This window comes from Mus musculus, chromosome 1 (genome assembly GCF_000001635.26).
Source record: "Mus musculus strain C57BL/6J chromosome 1, GRCm38.p6 C57BL/6J".
Lineage (NCBI taxonomy): Eukaryota > Metazoa > Chordata > Mammalia > Rodentia > Muridae > Mus > Mus musculus.
In genome coordinates, this window is record NC_000067.6 from 164404225 (window position 1) to 164431495 (window position 27271).

General features: G+C 42.4%; 1 protein-coding gene and 1 long non-coding RNA gene across 7 annotated transcripts in view; one reads left to right on the plus strand and one right to left on the minus strand.

Annotated features, from left to right (window-relative positions):
* The window catches only part of Nme7 (NME/NM23 family member 7), a 129777-nt gene that overhangs the window by 96701 nt on the left and 5805 nt on the right, over nucleotides 1-27271 (plus strand). The window lies entirely within an intron of this gene.
* On the minus strand, nucleotides 13268-14349 carry Gm39690. The gene is made up of 2 exons (XR_865691.2): nucleotides 14087-14349; nucleotides 13268-13601 (listed from the first exon to the last, which is right to left on the minus strand). It is a non-coding gene; the product is annotated as a predicted gene, 39690 (long non-coding RNA).

Below are 27271 nucleotides of genomic sequence, written 5' to 3' on the forward strand. Positions count from 1 at the left end.
CTTCAAGGTGGAACCCATACTGGCACTGTTATTAGACCAGAAGAATCCCTTAGTCCCCAGAGTTCCCAGGCAGCCTCAGGAATAAACTGAGAACAGCAAAAGTCCACCTTTTACCATTCTGTATACATAGAAAGCTAGTCGTCAAGTAATTAATACTTTTTATTGGCATAGATTATAGTTTAAAGGGTTTAATAAGCAAGAGGCTACAGAATTGGTTCGATATATAGAATGTTGTTTTAAATTAGCTTACTGCAATTATTAAATTTGAGTCATAAAAATATTCCAATGAGACTTAAGAGGTACAATGTGCAATACTATAGCACCATTTGCTTACACTTAGTATCTGAGCAAGAACAGACAATGCTGTCCCCAAAGCTGCTGATGGACTGTGGTAGTGTAGTTAGCATATTCAGGAAGATCTGAATTCTATACTCCAGAGCAATGGATCAGTCACACCGTCTCCTCATTTAATGCACCTTGCATTGTGGACTGGGGGAGGGGAGGGGAGGGTAAGCGGGGGAGACTGGCCCAGTGGGTAAGAGTGCCTGTGTAAGTGTAAGACTTGAGTTGGGGTTCTTAGCTTCAATGTGAAAAGACATGTGTGGCCACATGTTCCTGTCACACCAGTGCTGGGTAGAAAGGAAGGTGGAGCAGAATTGTTGAGGATTGTGTCAATCCTAACAAAAATCACAGTATTTTCTGTGTTCAGTGAGAAACCCTGTGTTAAAGGAACAGAACAGAGAGACTTATGGGAAGGACACAAAACATTCTCCTCTGGCCTCCATGGGTGTGCAGAGGTATGCACAAGTGCACACACATGTATATATACCTCGCTCCCTCTCCCTTTCCCTTTCTACCCCCCCCCCACATACACACACACACACACACACACACACTGTATTAAGAATATACCAGAAAATAAGTTACAAGGATCTTACTCCATAGTCTCTACTGGTAATTATATAAATTGTGCTATATAATGGAAAAATATGCACTTTCCCTTTGTTTTCCATCTCCAAATATTCTATAGTGTTGTTAGTTATATCAGTTTTTGGTTGCCAACTGGGATTTAAGAAGCATTTAAACATTGTGTGCATCAACAGCTGATGAAAGCCAGTCTGAAACTCAGACAAGTCTGTGAGTACATTCTTGTCCTAGCGACTCAAGAACTAGCTGAAGGTAAATATAAGTGTAGGGTGCCTGTTCTGATTGGACAGCTCTGTATTTACAGGCCATAGCTAGTACAGGGCTGCCCACGTCCTGACCCTCGTGATTTACCCTTTGTTTAGTTTCTGTCTTGGAGGAAGCGGAGTTGTGATTCTTACTAGTATAATGTCAAAGAGGGAACACAATGTACAAAGACAAGAGCAAACAGCTTTCTCTTAGGATCTAAAAATAGTCTAGCAAGGCTGACGCTTTGACCAGGAAGTGGGAGGTGACACGTGAAAAGTTATAAGAGTCACTGGGGGCATTGTAAAGTCATGTGAAGACATCTGAACCATCCAGAGTTATTAGTGACCCAAGGTTCTATGCAGGGCAGCATGGTCATGTCTGTGTTAGGGCATTCTGGATGGTATAGAGAGCAGGTCATGGGCTATCTGTGGAGAAAGAACAGATGTAACTCTGTGTGTGTGTGTGTGTGTGTGTGTGTGTGTGTGTGTGTGTGTATAGTTGTTTAGGCATAGAGGTCTATTGGGGAAGGGTAATTCAAGAAAATGTTTGGTAGTCTGAATGAATGTGGCCATTAGGATATTCAGAAACAAAGATTTTCAAAAGACATTTAGGAAGGTCAGAGTGACAACATGAGGAGCACACTGAATCTGAAAGATGAGCGTGGGGAACCAACCACCATAATACATGTCCCTGCGTGCAGACAGTGGGACAGGGTTGCCAGCCTCATCTGTACTACTGAAACTACTGGTGTCTCTCTTACTCGGCATAAGTAAGAGTTTGAATTTTATTCAAAAACAAAAATAATCATAACACCTGCTTTCTTCATACAGTTTCTGTAAACATTGATCCTATAATCCTGGAGCAGTTGTTGTAGTGCCTAGTGCCATAAAGAGAACTGGAGGTCCATAGTCTTTCAGTTTCTCAGTACAACCTGCTTATTTTAACTTAGTTCTCCTCCCATTGTGACTAGGAACAAGATGCATGGCTTAAGGACGACGGTTAATGTGACTGATCACTCTGTATATAGATATACAGACACTTATAAAAATCAGTAGAGACACTAGCAATTTTTTCTTGAAAAACAAATTAATTAGTAACTATGGCAAGTCTATAACCAAACCATAGGGCTAGAAAAGACCTTAAAAGGTCAAGTTAAGAGTCTTCACACATTGTCTCTGCTCCTTTTGTTTCCAAAGCACTGCTTCCTAAAGTAAGCTGCAGTGTGGGACCTCCTGGAGGCTGTCTTAACCAGCCCAGCGTGCTCCTCCTCCGTCTCTGGCTGGCTGCATCTGCCAAGCCTGAGCGCCTGCCCTTCTAGGTTGTGCTTTGACACTGTTGCCGTGAATCAGGACACCACACTTGGACAGCCACCTGTCCTAAGACAGAGACACTGCCAACTCTCATTGTTCTGTTCCCTCATTTAATGTCCTTATGTTTGGGACTTCTCAAACATGGATGGTTGCAAAACAGACCAGTGAAGACACTGGGGGAAGATCACGTCCCACCAGCATCATTATCAATATGATTTAAAATGGCATTCTGTGACTGACAGTCTCTAATGGTAAAATAATGAATCACCTTTTCAGTTGACTGACTTGAGCTTTACCCGAAGCTCACTTTTATGGCTGTGGTACATTTAGTCGTCTGCTGCATGGACAGCAGGAACAGGAGCTCTGTCCTGTACTGATAGTCAAAAAACAGTCGTAAAAGTCACTCCATGTTTTCTGCTTGTTGTGATCACTTGGCTCGGGCAACTCCATGTAAGTGAGGAAGCCACCCCCGCCTCCTCCCCAGGTGACAGTGTCACCTAGCCTGGCACTGCTCACCTCTAGGAGCCCTGGTTTTCCCTGGGAAGTGGTGAAAAGCTGCCCTGGGTGGCCACCATTTGTGGGATGGCAGTGAGCAGCCGTGGAGTTCCACGTCACTGCAGACTCTCTGCACTGCCAGCTTTATTCAGGACTGATGTAGAAGGCACATATCATGTTTCATCGGTCAAGAAGGAATAGAAATGTTTTAAGATTCCTCAAGTCACAGGAATATAATTCTGGATTTTATACATGCTAAAAAAAACTGTACAAATTAAAATAGAATACACAACTAAACTCCTTTCCAAATGTGGGAAAATCAGGTCTTTCATTCTCGTGTCTAGAATAAATGAGCTCAAACGTATCATACACTCTATATTCAGCTATGATCAAATGACAAATAAAGATCCAATTTCATAGTTTTCTTTTAAAACTTTTAAAATATCACAAACTTTTTTAAAAAAAAAATCACATTGAGTCTTTCAGCATAACAGAAAGAGTTTAAAAATAACTTTTCTTAATTTTAATTGAATGAATTTCATTCATTTGCTGATGAGAATGGATGGTCATCTCACTGGCTGCTGTTTCACTCCAGCCTTTAAGGAACCGAGTGTTAGATCAGTGAAACAAGTTAGATGGGCTTGCAGAATTGAGGTATAGTGTGGGTTTAAGCAGCAGCAGACTCGAGTGTTTAGATAGTTAGCGTGTCCGGAGGGGTCAGAAGCAGTAACAGTGAGAGCTCAGTGGGAGCTCTGTAGCTGTGGCTCAAGGAACCAAGGAACTGGGGAAATCCCACTGTGGAAACAGCACTGAGAAGGCCTTGAAGAATATAAAGCTGGTTTTGTTTTGTTTTGTTTTGTTTTGTTTTGTTTTAATGTGCCTAAAAGGACATGACAGGCTGTTGTTATGAGACACTGGGCTTATTAAATCTGGTCAAAGTAGAGGGCTGTTTTAATAAATTATTGAAGGTAAATATTGAAATGCAAGTTACAGAGAAGTTATGGGGCCTTTGGAAGTTTTCTGGTTACAGCAAACGCTAAGCTATGGATGATGAAAGTGATAAATGTTATTTACCAAGCAGCATAGGCTGCATTTGTTAAAATGTTTACTTAGGTCACCTGACCGTTCCATTATCTCCAGTTCATACGTGGCAGTGCAGCTTCCGTGGGTGACTCCTCTGGGACCACACTACAAATAAATGGCCGAGATGGAAGTTCAACCCCAGATCTGCCTCAAGTCCCACCTAATGCTTTTCCCCTAGAAAACTAGGGCCAAGATTGATTTAAAAAAAAAAAAATTAAATCAAGAGCCAACTCTTGTCTTATTGGGAAGATTCCAAGGCCACTGCTAGACAGGCATCCATCTCCATGATGGTTTTGGAGCCCACCATGGGTGAGGGCAAGAGGTTTTTCTATGAATAACAAACATTAGCTTCCTTGGCTGTAGAAAATTGGATCCATCAAAGGTTTCTGAACAGAAAATGACCTGATGTTTTCTGAGTTCCCCATAACCAAGGATGGAATTTAAGGAGAATAGAAGATACTAGTAATGGAAGCATATATTATGGTCGTCTATAAAGAGTCTGAAGGACCCAGGAGCCCAATTAGAAATATCCTGCTGTGAACAGCCCATATCCACATGAATGCAATTTCTTAACAATAATAGCCTGCCTCCCATAGCCTCTGCTCAGTGAGAATGTCATTGCTTGTGTTTTATGTTAACTCCTGATTCCCCAGGGGCTAGGCATTCAATGCACTGCTCTCAAAATTCATCAACATTAAAAGCAATGCCACTATGTTAAGGCCTGGCTCTGTGTTTGAGTATGTCAAATGAAACGTGAATCAGACTATCTGGGTTTAAATTCCAGGTCTGCCACTTTCTTGATATTTAAGAAAGTTGTTTAAACTGTTGTGCCTCAAGCCCTTATTTTAAGGCTCAGATGATAATTGTAATACTTATTTCAGAAAAGAAAGGCAATGTACGAGTTAGTCTGTGTTAAACTAAAAAGAATAGATTAAATTAGGGACTGGAGAGATGTCGTATCAGATAAAAGCCCTTACTGCTCTCACAGAGGACCCACGTTCGATTCCTAGCTCATAGCTGCCTGTAACCTCAGTAACATCTCCAGCCTCCATGGGCTCCTGCACTCAAATTCACCTGCCCATTACATACACACAAACATAATTTAAAACAATCGAAACCCTTGTAAAAATCTACTTTAAAAGAATAGTCTCAATTTGATGTCGATTATCTTGTATTATCAAATGTTGCACCATTTTTTAAATTTGACCATTGGAAAATAAATGTATTAGAGTCAAAAGAAAAGGCAATGATGTTTTTAAGAAAAGTCCCAGTCTTTAAATTTAAATACCCCAAGTATATCAACAGAGGAACATACTACCTTTTACTGGCTAAAAAATAAAATAAAATATACATGTTTATAACATCTTATAAAAAGTACCATTTACAATTGATCTTGTTTATAGTTTCCTTCCTTGTTGCAAAAAGCATTAAAAATTAAATGTAGAGGCTGGTAAGAGGGAGACTGAAGATAAAAGCCCTGGGCCACAGCAGAGGTGATGTGTGTCCAGAGAGAGCTCTGTGGTAGGACTCCACTCGTCTAATGCCTCAGTGTCAAGCATGGGGTTCAGTCAGTAGCTAAGCCATAGTGAGAGACTCTGAAGGTAGATGGGAAAGAAGATGCTCGTAAGGACAGGGCTGATAAGAATAGGGCTCACCCCTGGATGCTTTCCCAGACATCCAAGCCTATGTCCTAGTCTTGGCACCTCCCTTATTTCTGTTCTCCTTCTCTCCAAATATTCCCAAGCCATTTCAGGTAGTGCTAAGCTCTACCCCCAGCAAAGAGGGGTGACCATCGGGCCCAAGAGCCTTTGCTGAAGTGCTAGTGTATGGCTTCCCTGGGGCAGATGTGTGGCTTCTGGGTCCTTTGGGTACTCAATTGTTCTTCACCCTTTTATTTATCTCTGTTCACATCGATCACCCTGGAGCATCAACACATGAACAGCTGTTTCATCCACCTGCCTCTGAGTCCTCTGCCCAAGCCTGGGTAGGGTGGTTCTGATACAGCTGTCTGCACATGCTCAGATGTTCCCTCCTCCTCAGCCTCTGCCCAGGGAGGAAGAGGAATGGTTGTAATTTGTATGGCATGCCTGTTAGTTATCAGGCTTCTTAGCCTCTTTTTACAAATTACACCTCAGCTTAAGTAAGGCTCCCAAGTATAATGGCACTATAAGGAACAACTCACTCTGCATTCACCAAATGGAAAACACACAAAAATCTGCTTTCAAACACTGACCTTTTAAAAAGAAATGAGAAAGAGGACTTCATCATGTGTCCTTGTGTATACTCCTATGTGTGCATGTGTGGGCATGTGCGTGTGTGTGTGCACGTGCATGTCATGTGTGTAGACACCTGCAGAGGTTGGTTTCCCTGCTGGAGTTATAGGCAGTTGTGAGGCACCTGACATGGGTGCTGGGAATCAAAGTTGAGTCCTCTGGAAGAGCAATATACACTCATGACTGCTGAGCCCTCTCTCTAGCCCAACTTTTTTCTTTACTTGATGGCTTCTCAGTAATTCCACTATGAAAGATTAATAGCTGAACAAAAGTCCTTGAAACCCAGGGTGATACGGACAACCATTTCTCCATTAGCTGTGACCTGTCAGCAAGATGCAGCTCTTCCTTTTGGTAACCAGGGTCCAGAGAGGCTAGTTTGCCTTCTGACTTTGAAATTTGCCCTTCTCATAGAACATGAAAGTATTTGTGTCAGCCTTAAAATAAGTATTCTGTCATTAAACGAAAGTGACTAGGGATCAGGAAGGCACCCCAAACCATAAAGTGGAAAGAAATTAGAAGACAGACTCATCATCTTAGGACAACGTAAGTGAGGACCATTATGCCATGCAAGTATGTCCTCTAAAGAAGTATGTAACGGAAACATTAACTCTCAGAGGGACAAATACACATGCTCCCTCTGATTTCATTTCTCAGAAGCCTAAGGCTGAAGAACCATAGCATTGTCAGAGTGTATGGTGGTCAGAACAGGTAACAACATTGAGTGTATCGTGGTCAGAACAGATGACAAATAGCATCAGAAGTGGCTCAGGTCGGGGTTTGTGGATGGCTGTGATCAGATATCAAGGAAGGATGTATTTCTTCACCAACATAGCTGATACTCAGCACCACACTGTCTGGTCTCTTCATGTACTTAGCTCTGAAAATCTGAGGGGAAGGTGCAACTTTCTTCTCTGCACTTTGAGCCCGAGTCCTTGTCTTTGGCCTGCGCACTGTTCATTTCTTAGTCAGTGCCTCAGTAATTGTTTCTGAGGTAATGAGTAACTCTCAGGTAACTGATTAAAGGCCTGCATCGAGAACTTAGAAAGAAGCCTAAAACACTGATGACCTAATCAAATTCATCCTCTTTTTCATTCATAACTACGACCGCTACTCCCTCTTTCTGTCCGTTAGGCAGTTTTGTTTCTGTTCGGATTAGAAAAAAGTCAGGAATAGTATTACAGGAGAAAAATATTAGGCCCTGGGTTTCCAAGAACAGTAGACTCAGCAAGGTTTCCAGATTGTTCCAAGCCTTTAAAGAACGTCAAAAGATTTTCCTGTTCGTGTGTCCAATGCCTCCAACACCGTGAAGATACTAAAGCCATGTGAGGAACTTTCTGTAAACAATAGGCAATGAAGTTTCCTGCTCTGATTACCGTGAACATGAATTCAACCACCCAGGAGCTACCAGACAGAATCTGGACGTCTCATCTTGTCAATAGCAAAGTCAGCTTCTGTCTTTGAATTAAGAATAATTTAATTTAAGAAAGTGTTATTTATCTGTTTTAAAATACAATGAGAAAAATGCTTACTTGATATAGTGATTCACTAAGGTCTTGTTGTGGCTACTTTATTTATTTATTTATTTATTTATTTATTTATTTATTTATTTTTGGTTTTTCGAGACAGGGTTTCTCTGTATAGCCCTGGCTGTCCTGGAGCTCACTTTGTAGACCAGGCTGGCCTCGAACTCAGAAATTTGCCTGCCTCTGCCTCCCGAGTGCTGGGATTAAAGGTGTGCGCCACCATGCCCGGCTACTTTATTTATTTTTATCTTATGATGAGTATATTGCTTATGGTACACACAAGTATACTGTGTGAGCACAGTACCCATGAAGGCCAGAAGAGAGTGCCAGACCCCTTGGAGCAGAAGATGTGAACTACCATGCGAATACTAGGAACTGAGCCAGGGTCCTCTGAAAGAGCACCAAGTGCTTTCAGCCATAAAGACATCTCTTCAGACCTTTGTGACTGCTTTTAAAAATTCAGCCTGATGTAGAATTTATTTATTTATTTATTTATTTATTTATTTATTTATTTATTTATTTATAGTCTTCCATACCATCTGACTATTGATTTTATATTTGCTTTTAACTTTTTTACAATTTTGATTATCATGTTTAATTGTACATAGGTATGTGTGGTTGTGTAGGGATATGTGTGCCTGAGGATGCCCCAGAGAAGCCAGAGGTGTTGGATCTTCTGGAGCTGGAGTTACAGATGGTGTGAACTGCCTGAAGTGGATTCTGGGAACTGAACTTGGGTCTTCTGCAAGAGTAGCAACTCCCTTAATCAATGAGCTATCTCTCCAGCTCCAATTTTGCTTTTTTATCTGTGTGGTATCAGTGTAAGCTAGCTTGTAAAGAGGCTTGGCCTCTCGACAAGAATTGTTCTAATCTAAGTATTTTGTATGCATTCGCTAAGCTAGAGCAAGAATGCAATGAAGTACATGAGATAACTCCTTTTACAACTGAGTTACTGAAGCCGCTTTCTCAGAGCCACTCATCTGGGGCATGACATGCTACTGATCGAACCCGGGCAGTGTGGGTCCAGAGTTTGTTCCCTAACCTCATGGCTCTCTGTGCAGTCTCTTGAGCACGTGACGGAGCAGAGAACCACAGTAGAAGGGCTAACTGTGAGGGAGGACATTACCAAGGAGCTAGAATTCTCGGTCTCCTAAGAGAGAAGCAGAAGGATTGAGAAGCATGGCCCACCCTTGTTTACTTTCATTTTTAAGGCCTCGTTTATTTTATTTTATTTTATTTTATTTTATTTTACGTGTGTAAGTGCTTTGCTTGCATGTATGCCTGTGATGTCTGCACCCCATGCGTGCCTGATGCCTGAGGGGCCGGGAGAGGGCACTGGATCCTCTGGATCAGGAGTTACAGGTGGTTGGTGTGCTACCGTGTGGGTGCTGGGAACCAAACCCAATTCCTCCGGAAGAGCAACAAGTACTTTTACTTATTAAACCATCTCTCCAGCTTCCTCCTTATGTTTTTTCCCCATACTTGTTTCTTCTATTTTAAATGAAAATTACAAAATTACTTAGTTTATAATCCCTCAGTTATCGGCTACTGTGCCGCCATGAGCAAGAGCCCTGCAGCTCTTGTGCCTCTCTGGAGTGAGAAAGGATCATTTGAAGTTCACTCCGCTTACCTGTGAGGAGAACGTCGTCGCTATTTGTTAAGTGAGTGCACATTTCTCAATGCTCCTGTTTGATGAACAAAACCACATCCTGTCCGTACCTCTCCTGCAGCACTTGACATTCGGGAGTAGCACTGTTCACCCTATGCTGTTTCTCTTCAGTGTAGAGCTCTTGGAGAGCAGGCACCACGTGCTTCCCTGTAGCCCAGGAACTTAGCACCTAATTCTCAGTAATAGAATTATTGACAAATGGTTGTAGAGATAAAGATAATTCTTCTTGGGTTTGACGCTGTTTCGTGGGAAGGAGCTAGAGGTAACCAGACAGGGTGTGCATTGTGGTCTGTCCTTAGTGCGTCAATCACTGCAGGGTTGCTGTGCAGTCCTCCAAAGGGTTTCGCTGTAGTCCTAGTGAGTCAATGTACAGTTAGAGATAAGCACGCTCATTTTTCCTTAATTCATGAAGAATGCCTCTGTGGCCCCAAATCATGGATGCATCAAAGCTTTCATTTTATAGTGTAGATAAAATAAAATATCAGAAAGCAGCTGGGCGGTGGTGGCACACATCTTTAATCCCAGCACTCGGGAGGCAGAGGCAGTCAGATTTCTGAGTTTGAGGCCAGCCTGGTCTACAGAGTGAGTTCCAGGATAGCCAGGGCTACACAGAGAAACCCTGTCTTGAAAAAACCAAAAAAAGAAAAAAAAAATATCAGAAAGCCTGCCTTAGACATTATGACTGATTCTTTTTGTTTGTTTGTTTGGTTGGTTTTGGTTTTTTTGAGACAGGATTTAGGCATGTGCCACCACCGCCTGGCATTATGACTGATTCTTGAAAAATACAAATTTGTAAAGCATTTGAGGGAGAGTAATGTAAAGTTCACAGCCTGCAATAATATTAAACATTCTGTCTGCATGCTCTTCAGCTCTCCCCGGGGCTCCTGCACTCACATTTCAGCTTTGTCTTACTTAGCTCAGTGTGCACTGTGTGTTAGATACCATTATTCTTTCTTGAAGTTTTAAAAATTCAGAGATATATAGGTAGATATCTATAGCATTCTATAGTTTTGTTTTTCAATTCATTTTAACTTGAGGTAGACATTCTGGTTCAATGGCTCTTCAGTCTTCTTTTGGGCGGTCATTTTATATATTGGACACAGTTTACTCTATCCATGGAACTTCCCATCACTATAGTGCCCTGGAAGAAAGCTGCATATGGACTCTCAGTGGGTACTCCTAAGGACTGGAGAAATGACCCTGTCATTGAGGGTACTGGTTACTCTTCCAGAGGACCTGATTCAATTCCAGAACCCACATTGCAGCTCACAGCTGTCTGAAACTCCAGTTCTAGAGAATCCAACTCCCTCACAGAGACATGCATTCAGGCAAAACACCAATGCACGTGAAGTTTAAAAAAAAAAAATAAAAAACTGTTAAGAGCATTCTTTCAATGAAGTTTTTGATATTTCTTTCACTGCCTCTACTGTACCATTTCCTGGGCTACAGTCGCTACCTCCAACAATAAAAGAATCTAGCGCAGGAAAGAAGAGTGCGTGAGAACAAATGTGGTGAGAACAAATGTATGGACTAACCCTCTCATCAAATTGCATCAAGTACACAGTGAAAACCCATTACACGTGCTCAGACTGTTATATAATAGTGGTGTGCAGGTGATAAAACATCTGCCCTATTAGCATCTTCTATACAACTGCAAATTGCCTAATCCACTGAGTAAATGAATCACTCCTGCAGGTTTAAAGCCACAAAATCATTTCTTTGCTTAGAATATCAGTTGTCCAAAACTCTGAGCAAAGTCCTCCCCTTCACCTGTTGCACATTAACTCCATGGTTACTGTATAATCAGTACCTGAGAGCTAAGATCTGCTGCTTACAAGTCACACAGCAAAGGGTTACGAAATGCCACACACAGGGAGCATGGTGGGGCTCTCCTTGATGCCCTTGTGCTGGTAGATTTCTGAGCTTGCCTTCAAGTTGTTTTAATAAAGAATCTTTTGCTCCGTTGCCTGTGTGATAACTTTTCTGTAGCAATAGCAACACCAGCATTGCTAGCTCGGCATTCAGTACTTGGTTGCCATTTTCCCAGGAGCTCAGTGACCTGGTGACACGGCTGTTTTGAATAGCCTTTGCAGACATATTCACTGGCTGATAGATCTGTTTTCTTAGCTGAAGGGTGTTAGCCATATGTCCCCTTAGATCTTCTACATTATATACTTTGCCCCTTTTCGCCGTTTTATATGTTTACTACGGCCACCCTGTCTAGGGCTGAGTAAGGCAGTTTCCACTCCCAGTGACTTTAATGGTCTGTAGGAAAGATTGTCATTGAAATGGGTCATTTTCCCCTCACACAGTAAATGCTGAGATCCTTCGCAAGTGTCATGGCATCTTAAAAAAATTTAGCCTTTTCCTAACATGAAAGTCAGGTGATATTCTTGGAGGATAAAGGTTTGCTCTGAGTATTATAGACTGGATTTAAGAAAAAACAAAAACAAAAGGATCCCATTATTCTAGCAGAGGAAATGATGTGCATGCTAAAGAAAGCCATGGATTCCATGGATCAGACTCTAAAATACTAGAGGAAGGGCAGGCAACAGGGGAGGTGGCTAAGGCTCGAGCTATGAGCTTGTTTCCTCTCACGTTTGGGAGTTTTAGATTTATTCATACATTTAGACTCAGAGCTAACTCCTCTACACTCTTTTGAAAGTGGTGCACATATTCACCGTCTTATGAAAATGATTCATAGCTTTTATTAGAACTCAGCCTGACCCGCAATCCAAAAACTATTAAGAATATTTGCAGTGAAAAGTCCTAAGGGGCCAATGCCATAGTTTTCCATAGGTAAGATGAAGTAGAACATTACCATGGCCCTGTTTCGAATCTCAGGAAATGTGGTGCATTGAACTGTGCTAATTCAACAAATTAAAATCACCAGGAAGATTTCCTTTGCAAAAACAAAAATCACTACCCCATTCACTGACTATTTTATTGAGGACCCTGGCTAAACACCAAGCCCTAGAGCAGGGAAGTTCCCTGAGGAGTGAACAAGGTATGCCACGAGGTGACAACATTTGAGACTCCCTCCCTGAACCCCAAACATTTCTGGATCTTACTTTGGAGCAAATCAAACCTGAGTCTATCCTTGTTGTTTTTGTCTGTGAGGAGAGTGCGGCCCGGTGAAGGAAGTAGCTAGCCTAAGGTCACGTGGCTGGACATGCTGAAGAGTCTCTAATCAGAAGCCCTGGATTTTTCCATCACTCCACACTCCATTTTTTTTCTTTCTTTAGTTCTAACCATAAATATACTTTATTCTTTTACTGGTATGAGTGTTGTGTGCACTCTGTAATCAAACATTGGCTCACTACAACTTGAAGCCTGAAAACTGAATTCCTAGGAAAATGAAACTCCTTATCTTACTGTGGCTATGCCGGGAAGAGTGCACAGTGAGCCTTTCTGAGCAAGTCCGAAGTCTGTGCGTGCACGGGAGTGCTTAGCTGAGCTTTTCATAGTTGTGAGGTCTGAACTCGAGTTCAAAGGCAAAAGTTGAAAGTCTTGAATTGGTAAAGTAAAAGTTAGAACGCGAATCTTCTTATGCACTGTGGCCTTCATTGAGGTCTAAAGTAGGAGGGAGGCCAGAGGGCATAAGGATCCCAGGCACAGGATCCGAAGAGGATGCTCTGAGTTTAAAATCCCACATTCTCCCCCTTCCAACTTCATGACAAACTAACTCAGACTAACTTTCTCCACGAGAAGAATAGAAATAATGACATTTCACCATAAGAATTGTGCAAGGCTATGTAATAGGCACTTATGTCTACTGACCATAAGAATCAGTGGAGTTTCAGGCAAAAGTCAGAACGCACTCGAGGTATCACAAGGACACAATGACTCTAACCAAGGAACATCAGTGCAAAAGTGAGGAAGTTAACAACACTCAGAATTCTCATGTCACTGTCTTCTGGATCCAGATGTGGGCAGCTGTTTTGCCACCACCTCGGCCACAACTGCCAACCAAACTGGCTCTCAGAACCACAGTCTGGTAACAAAGCTGTCAGCATTGTCAGATTCCACTACAAATATTCAGTATCTCTCCAACATACTTGTCAGCGGCCTAGGCCTGCAGAGGAAATGAATCGTGTTAGTGGACTCTGCAAGGAAGTCTGGGAAATGTAGTTTATAGCTTTCCAACTACCAAATAAAATTACACTGTTAAGTCAGTCATTTAGTGTCTGCCACAGGAGTACAGCCTAGGTTCTGGCATATAGCAAATGCCCAATAAATAAATATTGTTGATGAGGGGGGGAGTTCTATGGTTGATTTATTATCACCAAAGTACCGATAGCACTTAATGTCTATGTATGATTTGCTTATTAACCTAAGGAAGTTGACTTGATTCTATTTCTAGGGGCTTTCTATAGAATATAAGTAAATCTAATTATCACCTTTTTTGGGAACTCTGTTATTTACAACCCCCCCATCAACATGATAATATGAAATGAAACAAGTTTCTATGTATTTTAAATTTTTATTATAGGCTTATGTGCACACATGTACATGTGCACACACACACACACACATGAACACACACATGCATGTACATACCTAACATGCATATGGAGATCAAAGAGCATTTTGAAGGAGTTGATTCTCCTCTTCCACATATTGTTCCCAGACATCAAACTCACGATGTCGGGCCTCGTGGCAGCACCCTTACCCTGGCCCCGCATCTGTGCTGCTTTGTCTACACTCATTTTAAGATGGGTAACAGAAGTGCCAGGAAGGAGGGCAAAGGCCGAGCTCCCTGCTTTCTCGTGCCGGCTTTCCACGTGTCTCGTGACCCTAGACATCCTTAGATGGAACTTTGTTTTTGCTCAAGGAAAGAGTCAATTTAAAATGACTTATAAGAGTTTGCACAACACTGTCAGCTGATCAGATGTCCTTAGAAAAGCGGTAGGCATTCCAGTTGTCTTTTTAAGGTCAAAGGGTAATGTAAGGGAGCTTTCTCCTACTTTAGCTTAGTAGCATAAATTTTTTTCTCAAGTCATGTTTTATTCTGTGTCTTAGGTGTGCTAATCTGTCAAAAAAAATCCTTATATTCAAAATCAATATTAAACATTTAAATATTTAGAGCCAAGAGAATTGAAATTTTTTATTCATTTATTTTTCCAATAAAATTTTCTTACTTACTTAATGACGTTGAAAATCCAGAAAACAAAGTACTTCTTTTCTTTGTATATTTTCTGTTATTATTTGCAACAAGGCCTTACCATGCAGCCCTGAACTTACTCTACAGACCAGGCTGCCTCAAGTTTTTAGAGCTCCACCTGCTTCTGCCTCTGAGTGCTGAGATTAAAGGTGTGTGCGTGACCACACCCAGCGCTTAGAGCATTTGAACTCAAGTTCTATGGGGCAAATCCCTACACTAAGGTAATAGGGTTACTGATTAGTAATTAACATACATTCTCTTTACTAATCAGATTTCCACATGATATCTGAGTAATAAACCCTTGGAATGCTTGTGACTCAAACACTGGAGTTTTTAATCCAGTGGTAATGGAACCAAGTAACAGTTTGTCGAATTTCCTGCACTGCATAATGACTGGACCACAGAGAGTCATACTGAACATTGACACCAATCTTAGTTCAGTTCAAGGATGTTTCTAATTAAACCCAATATTTAAAAAATTGAACCTCTGACATTCAAGAGTCATCTAAACAAGTATACAAAATTTTAAGGCAAACATAGATTTATAACCAACAGGAAATAAGGAAAAGAATAGTTTTCTATCCATGGTTCAGTATGAAGGTTTTCACTCGTCGTTTGGGAATGATGGCAACTCAAGTGATACGCATTTCACTGGTAGTGATCTTATGACTGATTGCATTCCAAGGGGATGAGTAAATATTCTTCCTTGTTCAAGCAGTTAGAATTTTAGAAATGCAGGAGCTATAGTGCTGTACTGGCGAGCGTTTTTCCCTTATGTACTTAGAGATTAGGTCCAACAGCCTGGTTAAAAAGACTTCTGCTCTGCACACTTCAGTCGTAAAGTCTAGACAAAAGCCACAGAGATTGTCATACGCTGGTCGGCAACAGTATTGCATTTTATTATTTTTGAGGATCTATTCCCAACTTAGCAGCACAGTGGAATTCTACAGCATCACGAAAGGACTCAAAAATGTCTTTCCACTAATTGAATAATCCTCAAAGGAAGGGAACAGTGTGTTTCTTTAGATTGTAAAAGAACTCGGATGAGTGGTTTATTGCCAGTGCTAAGAGATTACAACAGCACCCTGACTTCAAATACTAGATAGTTAAACTATCTAGTCTTTAAACTTTAAACATAGTGTAAGGGGTTTTATTTTACATGATTTAAATACATGTATTTGTATATATTTACTCTATATTTACTCTATATTAGTAAAAGAGGTTACATTATAATGCTAAGACTTTTATGGCTTGGTTTTGTTTATTAAAGAATGTGTTTCTCTGTGGAGTCCAATGGTAAAAGGGAGAGTTAGTTGGGCACGTGGTATACTGGTTCAGTTATCAGCCTGACAAAATGCAAGGCAAAATAAAATAAAAATGAATCAAAGTCTGTTCTTCCAACCCTTCATATTTTAAAATGTAAAGTACATCTCTCCCGTGTGTGTGTCTGTGTGTGTGAGTCTGTGTGTAATGTATGTGCATAGGTGTACCATTGTGCATGCTTCTGCATGCACGGAAGCCAGAGGAGGGCATGTAGTATCCTTCTCTGTCCTCTTTGCCTTAGTCTTTTAAGCCGGATCTTTCTCTCTCTCTCTCTCTCTCTCTCTCTCTCTCTCTCTCTCTCTCTCACACACACACACACACACACACACACACACACACACACACACACACACAACCTCAGAGATTTTTCGGCAAAGGTGGGAGCCAACAATCCCAAGCACTGCAGTTCTTGAGACCAACCTCCTAGGTTGTTACCTGGTTGCAGGAGTGTGAACTTGGGTTGCATAGTCGTGCAGTGAGCACTCCCCGGCCCCTAAACTACACGTTCAATAATGTTCCTTGTGCACTAAAAGGTTAGTGTAGAACTCTGTGTGGATCAAAGATTCAGGAAGGTCTAATCTTATCACAGAGGTTATTTGGCCATGAGAACAAAGTCCACTTTTAATAGAATCATTGGTTACATTTAAATGCCTTTTGGTTGACTTTACAACTTGGCATATCCAGTAAATTGGTCTGCTGCGGAGCTCCTGTGTGTCACAAACATAGGCAGCATCTTGGGAAGGTGCAAAGAGGTAACTTTAACTTTTTAAAAAGTTAATACAACATGAATAATGTCCTTGACCAAAACCAATTCATTTCCTCAGAGTATTTTTGTCATTTTGACTCATTATACAAACAGACCATTTATCAAAATTTGATACTCTTGTCATAGAAGGCTGGAAAGTTTTCTGTTATACCAAGGAGAGTGATTCACGAAGGTGGTAATTTTACATACACGGGACAGTGTCACCCCTAGCCCACTTCTGCACAATAGCTGACTTTTCATTAGCTGTATCTTACACAGATGGAAAGGACCAAATCTTCAATGCTGTCATTGAAAAAGCAATGAGTGAGGTGCTGTACTTTCCATTTTTATTGTGGGGATGGTTTAAAACTTTTCAGAAGATTAAGGGTCCTGATGGTAGAACCTGCTGTCTTTTTGCATTGGTTTAGAAGTATTGTTTTTATTTTTATTTTTCTATTTTCCCCACTTTGAGGCAAGAGTCTCACTGCGTAGCTCAGTCTGGCTTAGAACTTAAAATCTTCCGAGTATAGGGCACTAGAAGAATTTTTTTTCTGATTTTTAATATGTCCACAGATGAATATCTTACCTATCAAGACATCTCCAGGGTGGCCGTCATAGGCCTGTCTCCCTAAGTTCTGAGTCCCGTCTCCTTCCTGGAGTTTTCCTCTTTGGCTGCTCTTCAAGGAAATGATCAGTCCAGTCTCCTTTTTATCTTATTTGCCACCCACAATTCACCGGCTTCTCCTATTTTCTTCAATTGTTTTCCTACTAGCTGGGTTCATTGGCTGTGGCTATCATAACAGACTCCAGTAGGCTGGACAGCAGACACATTGCCATTCTGGATGCTGGAAATCCAAGGCCAAGGAGTGGATTTTTTTTTTCATTTTTAAAGTTGTATTATGCAAGGTTACATATATTCATGAAAATACATACTGTGCTCTAAGCATATTCTCTCTACTGCCTTCCTTCCTTTCTTTTCCCCATCTCTGTTAGCCTCCAGGTAATTTGGCTTCTACTTTCATGCCATCTGTCCATATGTGATTTTATATACCTGTAAAGTCCAGTACACCCAAATGAGAGGAACCATACAATAGTTGTCTCTTTGAGACTGGCTTATGTGATTATGCCTAATTGCATCCAATTTTCTACAAACAATATAATTTCCTCCTTACCAATGAAAAAGTTCCATTATATATATAAAATCAGTTTCTTTATCCATCCGTCCTTTATGGACACCTAGGTTGGTTCTGTAACTTAGCTGTTGTGGATGGTGCGGCAGTAAACATGGATGAGTAAACATGATCTCTGAAGTGTTTCCTTAAGAGCCCCATGGGTAAACACCGAGGAGGTGTATAGCTGCATCCTTTGAGAGCTCTGCTGTCTGGATTGGAGGAGCCTTCCAACTGGTTCCCACAGTGGCTAGACCACTACTCTGCAGTGGATAAGGATTCCCGTTTGTCCGCATCCCTCCCAGCATCTTGTTATTTGTTTCCTTGATGAGTATCATTCTTCTAAGGATGCCATAGAGTCTCAGTGCAGGCTTTAGTTCCACATCTCTAGTGGTTAGTGATGTTAAACATTTATTGATCGAGTTGCTCATAGTCTTAGTTTTTAGTTTTCTTCGTCCTTTATATATTCTTGGAATGAATCCTCTGTTGGATGTGTGGCTGGCAGATTGGCTCATTCTACAGGTTTTCTCCCCTTGGTTGCCTCCTGTGCTTACAGATGCTTTCTTACTTCATTGTCAATCTTGATGCTAATCTTGGTGCTTAGAGCAAATGGGGTCTGCTCAGAAAGTACTCGTTCACATCAATTTCTTGATAATATCTTTGTCCCTCCTTTCCCCATCACTTTTAAGCTTCAGCTCTTTGACCCATTTGAAGTGGATTTTAATTCAGGCTGAGAAGTAGAGGCCTGGTGCCATGTTTACGTGTGAATACCCAGCTATACCTACACCAATTCTTAGATGCTGCTTCCTGGATAGCAGAGGGTCATGGTTATCTAGGCTGCCTATGAACCAGGCAGTGTCTCAGCCTCCTCTTAATCCCATCCCTCCCATTTGAGTAAGACCCACCTTAGTGGAGATATCTTAATCACTTCTATAAAGACCCAATCTCCAAACACCACCACACTCTGAAGTGTGGGGGGTGGGGGGTGTGCTTCAGCAAATGAGCTTTGAGAGTGGAAGAAGGGGTGTGACTCAGCCATGACACTACCCCACAATAGAAATCATAATGATTTTGGTCAGAAACAGGGCTTGACTGAGCATCAGGGGAGCCGCAGGACAGACCGATAGCCGAGGCGTGCCCTGAGCCCAGTTTATCCAAGTTCTTTCTCCGAAGCCTCTGAAGGGAAATGAAATGAAATCCACTGTGAGTATGTGCTACATTTCCTCACCTGCTCATTAATGGGTAAACAATTAAGTGGTGTCCTTTTCTTGGCAATTGTGAATAGGGCTGTCGAGAGCATGAGTGTGTAGATGTTGCTTTAGAGTAGTGGTTCCATTTCCTCTGGCTGGATTCCCACTGGTGAGCTCTCTGTACCATGTGATGCTTCTGTTTTTAGTTTGCCAAGGAACCCTCACACTGTTTCCCATCATGACTGAACTAATCTGCACCCTCTACACAGTGCTGTCCCACCCTCCCTTTCTCCACAACTTGTTATCCTTGGTCTTTTACTAATGGGCTTTCTGACTGGACTGGTGTGGTACCTCAGTGTGGACTATTTGGTCTTTAAAATGAATGAACTGCTTTCATTTGTAACATGGATGGAACTGTAGATCATTACATGACCTAGAATAACTCAAGCACAAAAAGACCAGTGTTATATGGAGTCTGAACAAGTTGATCTCACAGGACTGAGAATATTCAGAGGATGTCATCAGAGGCTGGGGAGAAGAGGCCCAGGGAGCAATGGGACGAGTTTGGTGCTGAGTTGTGGTTAGGTAGGAGGCTCTGCTGTGCTGTCACACAGTTGGTGGCCATAGGTAACACTAACAAAGTGTACATTTTAAACTGCCAGGAGAATGGCTAGGTGTAGTGGCACTAGCCTTTAGTCCCAGCAGTTGGAAAGCACTGACAGGCAGGTCCCTGTGAGTTACAGGCCAGGCTGGTCTACATAATAAGTCCCAGCCAAGCAGAACAACATAGTGTCCCTGGCCCTAACAAAATATAGCAACAAATGACAGAAGGAAGTATTCTGAGCACTATTATCATAAAGAAAAGATACATTTTTGAGGAGATAAATATATTAAGCCCAATTTAAACATTATACAATGTATACATGTTTTGAAACAGCACATGACACCCCATTAACATATGTAACTTTTATGATTAATGTATCACTTAAGGATACATTCTAACTTAAGTGAAAAATAAAATGAAGTATTTTTCAGCACCTCTTATTTTTCAATTACTTTGCCACACATATTACATACATGCCCACAAGTAAATCCTTAAAATGATTTTACAAGATGCGAACAGCCAGTGTTCCAGTCTGTGACTTTTTGCCTATGTGATGCTTACTGGGGCTGCAGTCACCTAGGTGCTCGGCTAGGATAGAATGTTCTAGATGGCTCCTTCACATGGGTTTGGGCAGAGGCAGAGGGGAAGCGTAGCTTAGAGGAGATTCTGTTCTCTCTGTGTAAGCTCAGAGCGTCTTTATGTGGGCCTCTCTCCAGCAAGAAGCCTCAGCCCTTACGTCGCTGTTTCTAGGGCTGCCAAGATCAGAGGCTGCTGGGTCTTCTTACGGCTTACACCAAGCGTGGGAACGGTAGCCGTCCATTATACTCTCCTGCTAAAGAGAATTCCAGAGTAACCCAAATTCGGTAGAAAGGTGCTCTCCAGGCCATAGGAAGGATGTAACTCATAAAGGTCATCCTCAGACAGTAGCTGTCGTGAACAATTCCATTTGGAAAAACAAAATGCAGAGGGAAGAGAAAGATGCCATTAGCTACATACTAAACACGGAGTGATTTATCATTATAGAACTACATGAGTGTCTTAGGGTTTTACGGCTGTGAACAGACACCATGACCAAGGCAAGTCTTATAAAGGACAACATTGAGTTGGGGCTGGCTTACAGGTTCAGAGGTTCAGTCCATTATCATCAAGGCAGAAACATGGAAGCATCCGGGCAGGCCTGGTACAAGATGAGCTTGAGAGTTTTGCATCCTCATCTGAAGGCTGCTAACAGAATACTTGCTCACAGGCAGCTAGAATGAGGGTCTTAAAGTCCACACCCACAGGGATATACCTACTCCAACAAGGCCACACCTACCCCAACATGGCCACGCCTTCTGATAGTGCCACTCCCTGAGCCAAGCATGTACAAATGAGCAAATCAGCTTGAGTCACTTCATAAAGACCAAGGAGATTTTTAGGATGATAGTAGTTCAATGACATCATTGAAAAGAACTTGTACAAATACAGTAGATGAAGTCTATGAGGGTAGAGTAAGGCTGTCCCCTCAGATCAGTGTTTAGGGCTCGACCATCAAATGAGGAGCAGAGTAAAGAATTAGGTCCACTAGTGCCATATTCCCTGTCCCTGCTCTCTCTGAGCTGGAATTGATGAGACTGTCCACTGGTTGACGTCAAAGTGGGTTCAAAATCCTTTCCTATTCGGACAATTTTCTTATAATGACACATAAATAAATGAGATAAAATGAGCAAAATAAAGGCGAGGGGGCAGAACAGTGGCTCAGAGGTATGGTAAAGGCCTTGCCACTGAACCTGACGATGGCGTTCCATGGCACTCAGACTCACATAGTGACTCTCCTGATTCTTCCAAACGGTCCCTTGACCTCCACAGGAGTGCATGACACACGCAGACCCACACAGTAAACATATGTAATTTTAAAATGATGGGAAACTTTTTAAAAGTAAGAAACCTTTGACATTCTTTATCCCTTTTGGTTCAACTAGCATCATCCTTAGTGTTTGTTTGTTTGTTTGTTTGTTTTTCGGTTTTTCGAGACAGGGTTTCTCTGTGTAGCCCTGGCTATCCTGGAACTCACTTTGTAGACCAAGCTGGCCTTGAACTCAGAAATCCACCTGCCTCTGCCTCCCAAGTGCTGGGATTAAAGGCGTGCACCACCACAACCGGCTCCTTAGTATTTGTTAAGTACCCGATACACATTTGATAAGAATATACATTTGACTTCACTAAGAACTATCAATAATTGTTACTCTAGAATTGGCTCCTGGGGGTTATTATTTAGTAATAATTTTTGAGTTTTGTTAGTAAATGTAAGGGTAAGTGAACATTGTGACGAAGTATCGCCTCCTCAGTATTCTGATTTTTCTATTCAGTGACTGGGAAATTTGTGTGTTGTCAACAGCTAGCAAATCTGTGCTAAGTCAACATAACCTGACTTAGATAAGGGGCAGGCAAGCTTCAGGCCGTCAGCACGTGTGGCCCACTGCCTGGCTGTGCATGTGCACGCTCTGTAAGGCAGTGGTTCCTGTGGGTAGGTCTGCAGCTGTTTTCTAGCCACACTGTCAGAACTAAGAGGACTAGAGACTCTGCCAACTATGTTTCCTGCCTCTGTATAGGAGAAGTTTTGTGGTCCTTCGTTTTGTTTGTGAGACCTGGGAAGATGGCAGGAGATAATTAGAAGCTTACAGCGCCCTTGGCTTATTAGTCTACTGACATTGTGTTGACAATGGGGTACGCACTGATCTAGGAAACGGGGACTCGGTGCGAGCCTGCCTCTCAGGACAGCTTGATCAGTTTCTGCTGTCCCGCCACAACCAGAGCACTCATCCCTAAAATGTTTCCATTTAGTTGTGATGAAGTCAGAACTCCTGTACATTACAGTCAGGCCACTGTGCCACTGACCCCAGGCTCGTTCCTGTCCTGTGTGTTTTCTGCATTACCGTTGCGATGGTGTCTTATTTGCTGTTTGTCCCTCCTGACCACACAGGCTTGTTCTCCTTCTGAGGTCATGCTGCTCCATAGGCACACTTTCCAGTGCTCATTTGCTTTGGTACTTCTCCTAATTTTTCAAAAGACTGTGAATTTCTAGTTTCTCCAGAGTCTCCCTTAATTACTTTTATTATTATATTTTCCTAGTCCATATATACTAAAAAAACAAGCTTTCAACATATTTGTGAGAGCATTAATAGCACATATTAGGTAGTTTCAAAAAAATTATTGTTGCTGTTTAGTTTTGTTTTCTTACTGTGATATAGCATCTGTGAGAATCGGATCCTTGCTTATGTTGTTAATTGTGTTCTTAGTGTTCAACATAGAACTGAATACAGTAGTATACCATAGAGTGTTGTAAATGAGTGGAAGGAATTGTGGCATAAACTTGAAGTCGATACAGGTTTTTATAATTACCATAGTTTTCCTTTTCCTCTGAGTTTCCTTAACTCTGGTCTTGATCTCAGTGCAGTAAAAATGTTACCCTTCAGTGCTTTCTGATACTCGACTTTAAGGGACGGAAAGGGCATAGAAAGGAGAGGTTGATCTAAATGACAGGGCTGTACAAAAGTCAGGATTCCTGCATTTCTTTATTTCTGTGATTCCAGTTTTTGCCCAGTTCAGACTATTCAATCAACTGTTAACTTGGACTAACCAGAGAACCCATATCTCAATTTTTTTCTTTAAATTTACTGTTATGTTATGACAGAATCAAAGCCTAGTTGTATGAGAACCATCAGTGTGTGTGTGTGTATCATGTGCGTTAACAATTGTGAGGAAGGGGATAGGGAAGGGCACCATGGTCAAAGATGCTGTCTGACACAGCCCTGAGGTCCTTCAGTGTGTGCCCCTCAGTCCCCAGGTGTCCCACTGCCATCCCCAGGCAGGCTGCATGCACTGGAAAATACCACTGATGTGAGCACAACTTAGCTCTCTTTGTAATGAGTAGCTACTTTTGTCGTGTTGGGACATAATGCTTTATAAGAGCAATTATGTCATCACGTAAAGAGCAGAGGGTTTATTTTGGCTCCCAGTTCAAGGGCACTGTCCCTGAAGGTAGAGGAGCCATAGTGGCGGAAGCTGGAAGCAGGGTCACGTTGCATCTCTAGTCAGGCAGCAGCAAGAGGTCACAAGGCAAGCTTGCACTCAGATCACTGTCTCTCAACAGTCAGGACCGAGCCGGAGCAGTAATGTCTCTCAGATCAAGGGGTGCTTTCCCTACCTCCGTTAACCTAATCTTGATTATCCCTCACAGACATGCCCAGAGATGCTTGTTTTTACTGATTCTAGGTCTGGCTGAGTTGAAAGTCACTATTAAGTGTCCCAAGGACTGTGGGTTGTGAGAGAATTCATGAAGATAGAACTCATCTTGGACTTTTAAGGAGAATAAGGCTAGAGGGGAATTCTTAAGCTGATGAAGTAAGGGGAAGCTCATGGTGTTTTGACCTGCCCCCCCCCCCCCCATAGGGAACTTCTTTCAACGACTGTCTGATCTGTTCACAGCTTTCAGATTAGTCTGACATTGTCAGTGTCTATATTAGAGATGTCAAACCCTGAGGCATATGCTTAGCATGAGGGAAAGGGGGACACAGGCCTCAGAGCCTCTGGCTGGTAGCAGCAAATGGATGAGGTTCCCTGGCCTCAGACCGAAGCTCTGCTCCTTCCTCGCTGCTGAGACCTAACCTCAGCTCTGGAATATAGAGGTGAGGTGTAGTCACTGAGGACCCCAGACGGCGACTTCACCTGCGTTAGCCCTGCTGCTCCAGGTATCACTGCTGTCCTCTTAGATCACCTTGAGGGGGTCAGAGATGCCAGAAGAACAAACTGCAGATTTTCTTGACATGAAGAAGTCAGGAGACAGGCGGAGCTGGCGCAGGCTCTATAGCTCAGCAATTCAGATCCTGCATTGGTCTTAGCGTTCCCCTGAGGTGCCTCTGAGTTCCCTGGTGACAGCTGTGGCTCCAGCATCCCGTGTTCATTCCTGCAAGCAAGAACTCTAGGGCAAACGATACAAGAATACAGCTCGTTGCCTATACCTCCATTTAAGGGGCATTCTGAAGAGCTCTGTCTGATAACATTTGCTTATGTGACAGTCGCAGGCAAGCCTGCTCACTTACAGTAGAGGCTGTGTGCTTGCCCACCTGTCCCGAACAGCTGATTCAAAATTATTTTTACAAACGTGAAAAGCGCCAGTCTTGCTGCTATTGCTACTGTGAGCTAGTCTGGCATCTTTTCTCTGGTATAAAGTTCCAGAAGGCTAATTAAGCTTAGGGAGTCTCCCCCACCCCCCAAAACACTCCTGACCGCCATCCGCAGTCATCTAGAGAACAGGCAGCCGTATTTTGATCCACTCAGTTCTGTTTTAGCTTTTGGTATGAGTTCTCTGTAATGAGTAATTTAAGAGAGGAATATTAAACTCTGGTTGATGTAAATTGTCCAGCTTTATGGTGAATCTGTAGTAGGGCTTTCAAAATAAAGCTTTCTGCTCTGCCGAGCAAAATCCTCAAATGCCGGACTTGAACAATTCACATGTTGTGCCATTCCTGGAAATCAAAGAACTTTGGAGTTATTCGTGGGTCACTAGTATTCTTGTTTGATAAGAAATCAAGATTAATTCATGATAGAAATTTTTGGCCAGGTTTGGTGACATGGGCCTCTGGAAGGTACGCAGGAAGATGACAAGTTCTGAGCTAGCCTGTGCAACCTAAAAAAAACCCTTTCTTGGGATATAGTCAGTGATAGAGTCCTTACGTGATATGTATGGGAACCCAGGTTCAATCCATGCATCCATCACAAAGAGGACAGGGATGAGGCCACCACTTCCTCCTCACCTGGAGTGTCCCTGACCCTACTGCCTGCACTGTTCATTGCAACCCAGCTGTGGCCTTAGAGGCCAAGTCCTTTCCCCTTTCCTTCCTTTCCTGTGAGTCTGTTGTTGTTCTGTCAACCTAACTACAGAAGGCAGAGAAGGAGATTGTGTGTTAAGCTTCCTTTTCACGTGTGGTCAACTTGTAGGAAGAGCAAAAGATAAAAGTGTGAAAAGATTAGAGGATGCGTGCTGCGGATGCTTAACAACCGCATATCCATGCCTACTGTCGACAACAAGGCAGTCAGAATGGATGAAGTGTATTTACCCTGAAGGAATTTGGGGTCTATGAGAAAGGACATTTTAGGTGCAGAGACCCTGGTCTGCTTTTGTGTGTCATGAAAGGAAACTTGACAGGAAAGGAGCACGTGCTGGGTTTAGTAGGCCGCAGCAAGCAAAAAGCAAGACTGTGCAGGCTCCTTACACCACAGCCAGTGAATGCTCTCTTTGCTGGCTAGTTTCATGTCAGCTTGACAGACTAGAGTCATTTGGGAAGAGGGAATGTCTACTGAGAAAATGTCCCCATCAGAGTGGCCTCTGGTCAAGCCTGTGGTTCATTTTATTGATCAGTGATGGATGAGGTGGAGGGGAAGGCAGCTCATTGTGGACAGTGACATCCATGGGCTGATGGTCCTGAGTTCTGTAAGAAAGAGGCTGAGCGGGGCTGGTGAGATGGCTCAGTGGGTAAGAGCACCTGACTGCTCTTCCGAAGGTCCAGAGTTCAAATCCCAGCAACCACATGGTGGCTCACAACCATCCATAACAAGACCTGACTCCCTCTTCTGGTGTGTCTGAAGACAGCTACAGTGTACTTACATATAATCAATAAATAAATCTTTAAAAAAAAAAAAGAAAGAGGCTGAGCAAGCCATGAGAAGCAAGCCGGTAAGTGGGGCCCCTCGATGGTCTCTGGGTCAGCTCCTGTCTCAGGCTCCAGCGCTGACTTCCCTTCATGAAGGGCTGTGACCAGGACATAGAAGCTAAAATAAACCCTTCTCATCCAACCTGGCTTTGGGTCATGGTGTTTTATCACAGCAGTGAAAAAACGTAACTAAGACAGACTGGTAGTGGCTTGTTAAAGGTGAAATATCCTACCTGTTAAGGCACTTAATGTGCAGCAAGAATCTCTTTTGAAAGTAAATTTTAAGATAAATGTTGAAAATTATTGGTGACTCACTGAAATATGGTTAAGTCTTGGAGGACACTTGGAGGACCATTGCAGGTTGGGAGAAGGCAACAAAAGGAATATTATCCATCACACTTAAGTTTTAATTTTTGAAGAACTGGAGAGAGACAAAGCTACCTTGAAAGTGGAAGAGGCCACTTAAGGAGACGTGCACAGACTTAGAATGAACTTTGAAAAGGGAGTCCTGTGTCTCAGGTGTTTAAGAAGAGAGTATGTGTGCTTCCCACGAAGCAGAGTCGGCACCTGCATGCGTGACATGTCACTAGTGGGTAGCAGAGGGGGATTCAGGCTCTGAGGACCCAGGTTTTGCAGGCTGGATTAGGGAACTAGATAGGCCTTTTCACTGTGTCTTAAGGCATGTCAGCGATCGCCTCTGAACCTATAGACAAGGAAGGTTGGCATATGAAGGATGTAGACTTGGGTTTCCTCTTTTACTGTAGAGAGCTCTTTGGCTGCGGTAGTAGGTAGGGCCAGTTTTTTGATCTCTTTGATCAGGTTTGAATGTTCCCTCTGAGCCTGTCCTTCTGGAGAGCT